This window comes from Cherax quadricarinatus, chromosome 58 (genome assembly GCF_038502225.1).
Source record: "Cherax quadricarinatus isolate ZL_2023a chromosome 58, ASM3850222v1, whole genome shotgun sequence".
NCBI lineage: Eukaryota > Metazoa > Arthropoda > Malacostraca > Decapoda > Parastacidae > Cherax > Cherax quadricarinatus.
The window spans coordinates 9,296,685-9,308,978 of record NC_091349.1 but is presented as its reverse complement, the minus strand read 5'-3'; the positions used below and the strand labels follow the sequence as shown (position 1 = coordinate 9,308,978).

The 12,294-nt window shown below is 45.1% G+C and overlaps 1 protein-coding gene across 3 annotated transcripts in view; it reads left to right on the top strand.

The window, feature by feature from the left end:
- LOC128697980 (carboxylic ester hydrolase) overlaps window positions 1-12,294 on the top strand; it is a 132,776-nt gene that overhangs the window by 61,077 nt on the left and 59,405 nt on the right. For 2 of the 3 annotated variants that reach the window (XM_070097592.1, XM_070097594.1), the window contains exon 1: window positions 4,143-4,201. The exons of the other annotated variant lie outside the window; for it this stretch is intronic. The gene's annotated coding sequence lies outside the window, so the exon portion shown is untranslated. Of the gene's footprint in view, window positions 1-4,142; window positions 4,202-12,294 lie in introns of those variants that run through there. 3 annotated transcript variants of the gene reach the window in all.

The window sequence follows — 12,294 nt, the reverse complement described above, 5'->3', positions numbered from 1 at the left end:
TACCCCTTCTATTTCACGACTCGTGCAACAATCTATTCCTCTGCAATATACTAATTCTTCATTGCTTATATGCTTACCATTGCCCCTGCATGTTAACTTTACTGATCCTACAAGCCCAGAGGTTTTTTCGTATCTTATTGTTCTCATTTTTATTTCTGTACATAATGTCATTTTTACAATGGAATATTCGTGGCCTTAGGGGCAATCGAGGAGAACTCCAATTGTTGCTCTCCCAGTTGTCCCCAGTATGTGTTGGGTTGCAAGAGCCCAAAATTCGTTCTGCTGTCATTCACCACATTTTCGGCTACTTGCCTTTACATTCTTCCAATCCTTTACCTGATGAATCATTTAATGAAAGCGCGCTTCTTGTACGCGTTGATATACCATATCAACAAGTTTTTGTTCATTCTCCATTGCATTATACTACAGCTCATATTTATTTACACCGATGGTTTACAGTTTGCTCTCTTTATCTTTCTCCCTCCCATGCATTCTGTATCTCTGATATCGCGTTTTTAATTTCGTCTTTATCGCCACCCATATTGTTGTTGGGCGATTTTAACACTCACCATAACCTGTGGGGAGGGTTCCACTGCGACTCTCGTGGTGATCAGTTGGAGACTCTTCTTGCTTCTCATCCTCTTCATGTTTTAAACACGGGTGCCTCTACCCATTTTGACTCTCGCACTCAGGCTCTCTCCTGCATTGATCTTTCTATCTGTTCCTCGCCCACTGCACTTGATTTTGCGTGGTCTGTTCTTCCAGATTTACACGATAGTGATCACTTTCCCATCCTTCTACTACATATGCCCGACCGTTTCGTAGCCCTCGTTGGCAATTTGCTCTAGCAGATTGGGACTTACACTCCCATCTTACCAGCTGTTGTGAGGACCCCCTTTTGTCCTCTATTGATGAACTGGCACACCACTTTTCGACCTTAGTCCTAACTGTGGCTATGCATTCTATCCCCCAAACCTCAGGTAGGCATTCTTAGGTATGCGTACTTTAGTGGACTCCTACATGCACCCGTGCAGTGGCTTTAAACATGCTGCATGGGGCTGTTTATCCATATAATCGTACCGCAGAGCGTCTGTTGGATTTCAAGTGGGCAAGGGCAGTTGCTCACCACGTCATCTGTGAAGTTAAATGCACTTGTTGGCGAGACTACATGTCTACCATTAACTCGTCTTCCCCTATGTGCGTGATTTGGAAAAAGGTGTGGAAATTGTGTGGTTAGTACACTCCGGACCCAGCTCCCGTTTTTCGGTTGCTGGAGTTGATGTCACAGAATCCTTAGAAGTTGCCACAGCAATCGGGGTCTATCTTGTCTATATCTCCCGAGGGCTTCACCTCTGTCCATCATTTCTTGCGTCTAAACCTACCAAAGAGCAATTGCCCTTAGATTTCTCCTCCGATGGGTTGGAGCTGTATAATGTACCTTTTACTCTTCTAGAACTGGAGTCCATGCTTTCCATTTGCCGGCCGTTGGCACCGGGACCTGATGATATCCACATCAGTATGCTTCAACATCTCCATTCTACGACCCTTCCCGTTCTTTTACGTCTTTTCAATCTAATTTGGAAGTAAGGGGGTTCTCCCTCAACACTGGAAATCGGCTATTGTACTACCGTTTTGCAAACCGGTGCCTCTCACTATCGCCCCATTGCCCTCACCAGTGTGGTCTGCAAGGTGATGGAACGATTGGTGAATAGACGTCTGATGTGGATCTTAGAGACACACAATAGCCTTTCCCCTTGCCAATATGGCTTTCACAAAGGCTGCTCTACTGTAAACCCTTTGCTCCACTTAGATACATATATTCGAAATGCCTTTGCTGACAACCACTCTGTCCTAGCAGTCTTTTTTGATCTAGAGAAGGCATATGACACCACTTGTAAGTATAACATCCTAGCCCAAACCCACTCCTTAGGCCTCCGCGGTAATCTACCAAACTTCATCCCTGCTTTCTTGTCCGATAGACATTTTCGGGTCCCTATTGGCGCCTCACTTTCCTCGGACTTTGTTCAAGCCGAGGTAGTTCCACAAGGTTGTGTCCTCAGCACTACTCTTTTTCTCTTAGCTATAAATTTTCTAGTACGAAAACCCGGTTTATTACCTCCACTAGACGTCCTCTTATTCCTGATACTCCCTTGTACTTACACAGTTCACGTATTCCAGCATGTGATACGGTCAAGTTTCTGGGCCTGCTCTTTGACCGCCGGCTGACATGGAGACCTCACATTTCTTCTTTAAAGGCAACTTGCCACTGTCTGCTGAATCTCCTAAAGTTCTCGCGCATCGTTCATGGGGAGCAGATAGTCGCACCCTCCTCCGTTTGCATTCTACTCTAGTCTTGTCCAGGCTGGATTATGGTGACCAAGTCTATTCTGCGGCCTCTCCCGCAGTTAGATCCCATTCATCATCAAGGTCTCTGTTTATGCCTTGGTGCCTTTCGTTCATCCCCTGTTGAAAGCCTCTCTGCAGAGGCGAATGTTCCTTCCTTAGCTGATCGTCATGATGCTCTTTGTCCTCGTTATTTTGTCTGCGCTCATGATCTCCGTGTTCCTTCTGGGTATAGGTTAGTCTCAGACATATAGTCATATAGTCCGTGAACTCATAAATCGTAATGAACGACTGTAAATGACAAGCAGCAAACCAAATCTTTAAGTGGGCCGCAGAAAACAATGTGAAGTTCAATGAATATAAATTTCAACTACTCAGATATGGAAAACTAGAAAATTAAAACTATATCAAGCTATAAAATAAATTCTAACTACACGATAGAGCGAAAAAATTAATGTGAAGGACCTGGGAGTGATAATGTCAGAGGATCTCACCTTTAAAGTCCACTGCAATGAACCTACCTCATCTGCTAGAAAAATTATAGGATGGATAATAAGAACCTTTAAAACTAGGGGTGCCAAGCCCATGATGGCACTCTTCAGATCGTTTGTTCCCTAGGCTGGAATACTACTGTACACTAACAGCTGTCTTCAAGACAAGTTAAATTGCTAACAGAGAATGTACAGAGAACTTTCACGGCACACACAAGTACGATAGTGTACCTTGATTACTGGGACCATTAAAAAACATCTTATCTCCCTGATACACCCCGTCAACTAACTACACGAATACCACCTGGTGGTTCACACTTACACTCACTCACCCATTTGACCATAAACAGAAACATTAATCTCAAATAAAATAATGAATCCTGTGATACTCCAATACTGAAACTATGTACTGTGCCAAAACAAAAGCATTCACATTGCTAAACTCACAAACTAGTATTTAGTCACTTAGCCATAATACCAACTTACCTCATAATTTGTAATATTTTAATATTAAGAATTAAATTAAGTTGCCCTTGATTTGTATTCCCTGTAATCATTATTTTACTACATGAACGCAGGCGAGAAAGATACATGATAATATGCACTTGGAAAATTCTAGAGGGATTAGTACCGAACTTGCACACGAAAATCACTCCCTTCGAAAACGAAAGATTCGGCAGGAGATGCAACACTCCCCTAATGAAAAGCAGGGGCGCCACGAGTACATTAAGAGACAGCACAGTAAGTGTCAGGGGCCCAAGACTGTTCAACTGCCTCCCAGCATACATAAGAGGGAATAACCAATAGACCCCTGGCTGTCTTCAAGAAGGCTTTGGATAGGCACCTGAAGTCAGTACCTGCTCAGCCGGGCTGTGGTTCGTACTTCGGTGTATGTGTGGCGAGCAGTAACAGCCTGATTGACCAGACCCTGATTCACCACGAGGCCTAGTCTTAGACCGAGCCGCGGGGGCGTTGACCCCCGAAATCCTCTCCAGGTATACTCCAGGTCCAGCATTGTACCATTGAGCGTCGTAAGCCACGTAGTTCAGTGGTAGAGTGCTGGACCTATATGTTGGAGCAGCCTCGTAGTAATAGTGGTAGAACTGCTGACTGCTGTTCTGACGTTCAAGTCTCCCCACAATTTTCCAGAAGTTACCACTGTGTATAACAGTTATCTCAGATTTATTGGCGAGACAGACTGAAGAGAAAGAGTAGAGTAGAGAGAGAGAGAGAGAGAGAGAGAGAGAGAGAGAGAGAGAGAGAGAGAGAGAGAGAGAGAGAGAGAGAGAGAGAGAGAGAGAGAGAGAGAGTATACTACTTCAGTGTGCCTACTGCTCTCGTGGAGATAACGTGCTCTACACAACCAGGTGAGAAGTGGATACATACAGATGCTTTTAGAGACTGGCCTGATATATAGACATAGACAAGCACAGCAATAATAGTCCTATTATTATTATATTATACTGGCCAATGCTAGCCAGGCCTCACTCTCGCATTTATGTTCCTGTCTTCTCTTTTTTTTGTAAGCTACCAAAGTGCTGCTGTATGGTCCAGTGGTGACTTTATTGACTAGTGGTGGCTTTATTGACTAGTGGTGGCTTTATTGACTAGTGGTGGCTTTATGACCAGTGGTGACTATTGACTAGTGATGGCTTTATGACCAGTGGTGACGACTAGTGGTGGCTTTATGACCAGTGGTGACTTTATTGACTAGTGGTGACCAGCGATGGCTTTATTGACTACTAGTGGTGGCTTTATGACCAGTGGTGACTTTATTGGCTAGTGGTGGCTTTATTGACTAGTGGTGGCTTTATGACCAGTGGTGACTTTATTGACTAGTGGTAGCTTTATGACCAGTGGTAACTTTATTGACTAGTGGTAGCTTTATTGACTAGTGGTGGCTTTATGACCAGCGATGGCTTTATTGACTAGTGGTGGCTTTATTGACTAGTGGTGGCATTATGACCAGTGATGGCTTTATTGACTAGTGGCTTTATGACCAGTGATGGCTTTATTGACTGGTGGTTGCTTTATGACCAGCGATGGCTTTATTGCCTAGTGGTGGCTTTATGACCAGTGATGGCTTTATTGACTAGTGGTGGCTTTATTGACTAGTGGTGACTATTGACTAGTGGTGGCTTTATGACCAGTGATGGCTTTATTGACTAGTGGTGGCTTTATTGACTAGTGGTGGCTTTATGACCAGTGATGGCTTTATTGACTAGTGGTGGCTTTATTGACTACTGGTGGCTTTATGACCAGTGATGGCTTTATTGACTAGTGGCTTTATGACCAGTGATGGCTTTATTGACTAGTGGTGGCTTTATGACCAGTGATGGCTTTATTAACTAGTGGTGGCTTTATGACCAGCGATGACATTATTGACTAGTGGTGGCTTTATGACCAGTGATGGCTATATTGACTAGTGGTGGCTTTATGACCAGTGATGGCTTTTTTGACTAGTGGTGACTTTATGATCAGTGATAGCTTTATTGACTAGTGGTGGCTTTATGACCAGTGATGACTTTATTGACTAGTGGTGGCTTTATGACCAGTGATGGCTTTATTGACTAGTAGTAATTTTATTGACAACTAGTGGCTTTAATGACCAGTACACTCTTTAATGACCAGTGTATGCTTTAATGACCAGTTTCAGCTTTAATGACCGTTGCTAACTTTAATAACCAGTGTTAGCTTTAATGACCTGCTCTAGCTTTAACTAGTGCTAACTTTAATGACCAGTGTTAGCTTTACTGACCAGCGCTAGCTTTAACTATTGCTAACTAATGACGAGTGCTATCCTTAATAACTAGTGCATACTCTAATTACGTCACGTGACAATGCAGAGTCAGCTACAGAACCAGCCTGAACAAGGTTGCGTATGTACAGCCTAACCTAACCTAACCTAAACTAACCTAACCTAACCTAACCTAACCTAACCTAACCTAACCTAACCTAACCGACCCAACTTCTATGGCCGAAATGACATGTATGCCAGGGATGGGGTTCACTTATCCAGGGCAGGTGTGGGTTTTCTTGCTAACTCAGTTGAGGGGGTTGTTAGGACTTTAAACTAGGATTAGTTAGAGGTATGGGTTTAGAAATGATAAATAATGAGTATGGATATATTGACTTATGCTCTGATATTAAGAATCTTAATAGTAACTGTCATGGAGTAACTCTGGGTAATGATAATTTCAGAAATTGTGTAAAAACAAAGATGAATAGGAAAAATGTGCAGAAGAAAAAACATATGATGGTATTTTATGCTAACAGTCGAAGTGCAAGAAATAAAATTAATGAACTACGTTTGGTAGCATGTGCTGGGAACTTTGATATCATTGCATTAACTGAAACGTGGTATGATTTAAAGAGTCGGGATATGACTGCTGAGTGTAACATTCAGGGATTTAAGTTGTTCAATGTGGATAGATGTAATGGGAAGGAGGGAGGAGTTGCATTGTATGTACGAGAAAATATTAATTGTTGCATAAAAACAGGTATAAAAATAGATGGAGCAGTAACAGAGTCTGGGTAGAGTTCGTGGAGGGTCAAGAAAAACTAATTCTAGGTGTAATATACCGACCTCCAGGCTTGGATCACGATAGAGGGAGACTTCTTTGGGACGAAATTGTTAGGGCTTTTGGACACATTAACATAGTCATAGTAGGGGACTTTAACTTTAGTCAAATTGACTGGAATTCTTTGACAGGTAATCTAGAGTCCAGTGACTTTATGGAAACAGTTCAGGACTGTTTTCTGAAACAGAGCGTAACTGAGCCTACCAGGGGTAATAATTTGCTAGACCTAGTCTTGTCAAATAAGGAAACACTCGTGAATAATCTGGAGATCACTGAAGAGCTTGGCGCAAATGATCACAAATCCATCACTTTTAGCGTATTCGCTGCCTGACCACGGTCGAGTGAGGTTGTGCGCTGCACCCCTCTGCTGTTTCAGGCGAGCTACCTTGTATCAACATGGCGCTGAGTGTGAGGAGGCGCGTAAATACCATTGGTATTGAGCTGCTTCGTGGGGCGATTTCGCCCTCTTCAGTGCAAGTATTACTCCCAACAATCATCAGGGAGACCTATGGAATCCAGGACGATGAGGTGTATGGTGTAGCCCTGAATGGGGCTTATAGAATCTTCGTCAAATTGAATTCCACGTCCGTGTATGAGTCTTTGGTGACGAGATTCCAAGACGTGAGTCTTGACGCTACTCCAGCTGTGAAGGTGCGTTTGATCGACGTATCTCGCCACTTTACGTGGGTTAAGATACGTAATGTCCCATTTGAGGCAGATGAGGCTGACGTAAGGAGTGTTTTTGAGACATATGGGACCGTACATCTGGCACAAAAGGGCAAGTGGACGGCAGGTGCTTACATGGGACGTCCGGAGGGTACCTTTTCCCTGAAGATGACTCTGAGACATCCCATACCGTCTTACGTCGTGTTGGAGGACTTCAGGACGCAAGTTATGGTATCGTATGCCGGACAGAGACGTACGTGCAGAATATGTGGGGCGTACGACCATATGGCGGCAGAGTGCGTGAAGCTGAGGAGGGCGCCAGCGCAAACTGGTGAAGCACCAGTTACCAGCGTGATAGCTGTTGAGAGCCCAATGCGAAAGCAAGGGCCTGGGCGCTTGTGGAGTGAAGAGGTGGAGGATTCCAAAGAGGAGACTGGCATGTGTGAGGTAAGCTGTGATGTAAAAGGATCTGTTACTACACAAAGGAAAAGTACAGAGGTGCAAGTGCAGGAGGAGGTGCAGGCTCTAGAGGAAGAGCTTCAGGAAGTGTTAAGGACATTGACACCGCCTGCAGAGGATGTTGTTCCTGAGCTGGTGAGAGGCACGGCGTTGCCTGTAGAGGAATGTAAGGACAAAAAACATAGCAGGGTTGACGGGCCAACTAGCAAGAGAGAGTTGTCGCCGTGTGCTGTGGAACGGGGCGTGGTGGAGGTTGAGGTTCATCGTGAGGGAACCTCAGAAGATAACATGGATGTAGAGGGCATCACGAGGAAGAGAGCGGCGGCGTCAGACTCAGATGATGTCCTGACGCCGGCAGAGGTCTGGGAGGAAGGACGAGCACTGTCGAAGTAGTCATGATAAGAGGCATCGCAAAAAAGGGGGGGGGTTGATGGTGTGAAGCCTTGTGCTGGCTCTGGGGCAGGAGGCCCTGGGATGAATGAAGAGAGGAGGAAGGGTTGGAAACTATAAAGAGGCCTTAGGTGTATGACTGTGAACGTCAATGGATTGTGTAATAGTGTGAAGAAGGAATGGTTTCGAATGTTTCTGTATAAATATAGGGTGGATGTAGTGTTCCTGCAAGAACACAATTTCAAGGAGGGAAGAGTGCTCGAGGTGGAGGGGTTTCAGGTTATGACTCTGCCATCTGCACGTCTGAAAGGTGGCGTGGGGATATTGATCAGGGAGGCGAGCCCGTTTGTGTTGCTAAGAAGTGAGGGGGGAGGGGGGGGAAGAATATTGCGCGTGGATGGGTGGTGGATGGGGCAGAGGGTTTCTTTTGTGAGTGTGTATGCACCAGCAGAAAATGATGTGAGGGTAAAAAGGGATTTTGTATGTGAAGAACTAGTTTTCTTCTTACGTGGGTTACCTACAGTGGCCGTCGTTGGTGGGGACTGGAACTGCGTTATTAGGAGGGCTGACGTGGAACCAAAAGGGGCGGGGCACGTGTCGGCGGCCTTGCGAGATCTTTTGAGAGATATTCAGTTGCGGGATGCGGTTGGAGGAGGGGCGTGGGAGGTAGAACACACTTTTGTAAGACGGGGTTACGCTGCTAGGTTGGATAGGCTGTATATATCTCAAGGGGTTGGGTTGACATTTTTCCGTACAATAGAAGTAGCTTATTCGGATCATCGGGCGGTAGTAGCAGAGGTGGCGTGGGAGTCACTAGCAGGTATATCTAGGGGTTATTGGAAATTAAATACAAGTGTGTTAGGTGATGAGGAGGGGATAGAGGGATTTGCCACGCTGTGGGAGGGGTTAAGTGCAGAGATAAATGGGGTAGAGGATGTGGTGATGTGGTGGGATGGTGTGGCTAAAGAACGGATTAAGCAATATTACGTAAAGGAAGGGAAACGTATCAATTCTTTAAAATATGGGCTTGCTAACTATTTGGAGGATAGATTACGGGGTTGCTATGCGAGGGGGGCGGTGGCGGGCAATTATCCCATGGATGATATTATGGCAATTAAAGGGAGACTGCGTGAGGTACAGGATGAGAGGTTCCAAGCGGTGCGGGTACAGGCGGGGGTGGAAGAGGTGTTATGGGGCGATAGACCTTCATCGTGCGTATTGCGTAGGCAGAAACAAAGACAGCAGGCAATGACTATTCCATGGTTGGAGGTTCATGAGTCGATAGGAGGGTACAGGGAGGGGCAGGTCATACAAGCTACGGAAGGAATGGGGGCGTTTGCTGACAAGTGGTATGAGAAGTACTGGCAACGAGAAGGGGTAGAGGATGGGGTTTTAGAACAGGTGTGTGGGAGTGTGGTATGTCAGTTGCATAACAGTGATAGGGAAGCACTGGGTGGGGAAATAACTGAGGGAGAAATATGGAGGGCTTTAAGTGGAATGCGAAAGGGCAAAGCACCGGGAATTGATGGACTCCCGGCAGAGTTTTATCAGCAGCATTGGGAATTAATGAGGCGTTTTTTGGTTAGGTTATTAAATTGCATGAAGGAGAGAGGTGAGCTGGGTGAGAAGCAGGCAACGGCTGTCGTTGTATTGGTACCGAAAGGTAAGGGGCAGCATACGCTTCGGGATTACCGGGCGATCTCGTTGTTATGCGCAGATTATAAATTGTTTGCGAAGATTTTGGGAAATCGGGTCAAGTGTGTGGTGGGGCGGGTAGTATCAAAAACTCAGTTTGGTTTGCCAGGGAGGTCCATGGTGGAGGGGCATGGGTTACTTAGGGATTTCGTGGAGGCAAAAGGGGGGGGGAGGGAGGGAGGTTTGGTGGCGCTCGATTGGCAAGGGGCATACGATAGAGTGGATAGGAAAGCATTAAAAGCCATCCTCAGGGGTCAGGGGTTTGGGGATGAAATAGTGGGTTGGGTTGAGGCGTTGTATGGAGGTGCAATAGCGAGGGTACAGATTAATGGTCGATTGGGTGAGAAGATTGTAATGGGTAGGGGAATTAGGCAGGGGTGTCCTATGTCACAATTATTGTTTGCGTGTATACAGGACCCCTTTTATAGATTGGTGGAGCAGCGTATGTGTCACGTAGAGGGACCAGGGTGTGCGGTTGCGAGGGTTTGGCCAGTTTTAATTGGGTATGTGGATGATACAACTGTTCTGATCAGGGAGGGGATGTCAATGGACACATTAGACGGGGTAGTAAAAACGTTCACAGGGGCAACTGGTATGAGGGTAAATTCAGATAAATCCATTGTTATGGGGTTAGGGGCTTGGGCCGATAGGGTTGATTGGGGTAGTGCAGTTGTGGGGAGGCAGGTGACTTCGTTAAAAATTTGCGGTCTGATTTATGCAGACGATCTAACTGTGGCACGCACGGAAAACTCGATTAGGATGGTAGAAAGGATTCAGGGACGCTTGGGTGCATTGCGACCTTATCATTTGACCCTTGTGCAGCGTGCCATTGCTATTAATATCTTACTGTATAGCAAAGTATGGCACGTGGCAGCCGTGTTCCCATTAACTGGGCCGGCAATAACGAACATACTTAGGAAGGTTTTTAAATTCTTGTGGGGTTCGAGCTGTGATTGGATTAAAAGGGATGTGGTAATGTTACCTGTAAGTAAGGGGGGGCTGGGATTGATGGACTTAAAGCGGAGGGTCAAATGTGTCTTCATTAAAAGGGAGGTGATGAGGGAAAGTGTGGGTGGGGGGGGTTTGGCCAGGATCCATAACAGATTGCAACGGATGTATACAGGAGTTGAGTTGCATGAGTGTGAAACTGTGTTGAGGGCTCTGGCGTGGGATCGAGAGCCAGCAAAGGTTAAAATAGGTAGGTTGTGTAGATTGTTAGCCGGGAGGGTTGTAGCGCCTGTAGAGGGAATTTTCCCCATGTATGCATGGGGAAGTATATGGAATAGGTTGAGTAGGATGAGGTTGCAACCTCGTGTTCGGGATGTTATGTATCGTTTTCTGCACGGCATTTTACCGTCGGGTGTGGTTCTACGGGATAGACGCGTCGTTGACGGGGGGGAGTGTGGGATATGTGGTGGGGAGGAGTCGGCTTTTCATGTAGTATATTTTTGTGATGGACTGAGGAGTGTCAAGGGGTGGCTAAATAGGGTGATAAATAGGATAGGAGGTAAAGGAATTTCTGTATTGAGAGCATTAAGTCTCGACGTGGGGGGTTGGGAGGAAAGTGTAATCAGAGCTGTGGGATACATTATGGCAGATTATATCTATATAGTGTGGGGATTGCGGGGGGAAACAGGTTACTGAGGTGAAGAGGAGGGTGTTAGCGGTAACTTTCTATAAAACGGTATGCAGAAATAAGGAAATTTATGGGAGGAGGTGGGTGAAGGATTTTTCAGAGGGATATAGGCAACTTACGTTACAGGTTTTATTAGACTTGTAATATACGAGGGAGGGGAGGGTACGATTGGAAAGTGTTGCTGGGGTAGGGAAGTCATGGGTGAAAACAGGGTCGCCTCCCTGGTAATGGATGACAACAAATGTTTGCGTGAGTGTTGGATGAATGATGCGTGAGTGAATATGTGAACCACGGGTGCTGGCACCTGTGGAGCTGGCCAGTTTTTTTGTGTGACATGGACTATACACTATTCATATAGTACTCCTGTTCCTTCAAGGTAGTAGTGATGATGGATAAGGTATTCAAGGGGGGGGGGGTTGCCTACATCACTGTGCATAGCGAGGGTAGGGCAGCATATTGATTGGAAGTGATGGACAGTTGCTTGTCCAGTGTGTTAGTATTATGTGTAGATAATATGCATATTATTGTATGTAGCGAGATGGGACTACATGCAAGTTGGACTTGTACTATGAGAATTATTCTCTAACGCCTGATATGTGAAGGCTGATTGATCAACTGTGATCCATTCAAATTAGATTTATTATGTTATCTATGTACATAGCAGTCTTAAGTCATATTATTATGTTGTTATCTATGTACATAGCAGTCATAAGTCATATGATGTGAGTTGTGTTTAGGTGCAGTTGTCACAAAAATTTTTTTTTTTTTTTGTCTGTGTTAGGGAAGTATGTGAAATTTTTGTGTGTAGCCGCTACATGGCTGGGGTTTATACTTTATACCTTTGTATTCTGTGATGTTTTTCATAATATACAGTCTTATTTATATACTATGTTGCATGAATAGGGTTTACATGCTAAGACTGCACATAAGTTGCCTTTGAGAGTTGACATTCAATATTGCAACCTTCTTAGAAAATTAAGCTTTTGGGGTTTTCTTTCACCAGGTTGAGGTGTCATTGAGTTAAGTAATGACA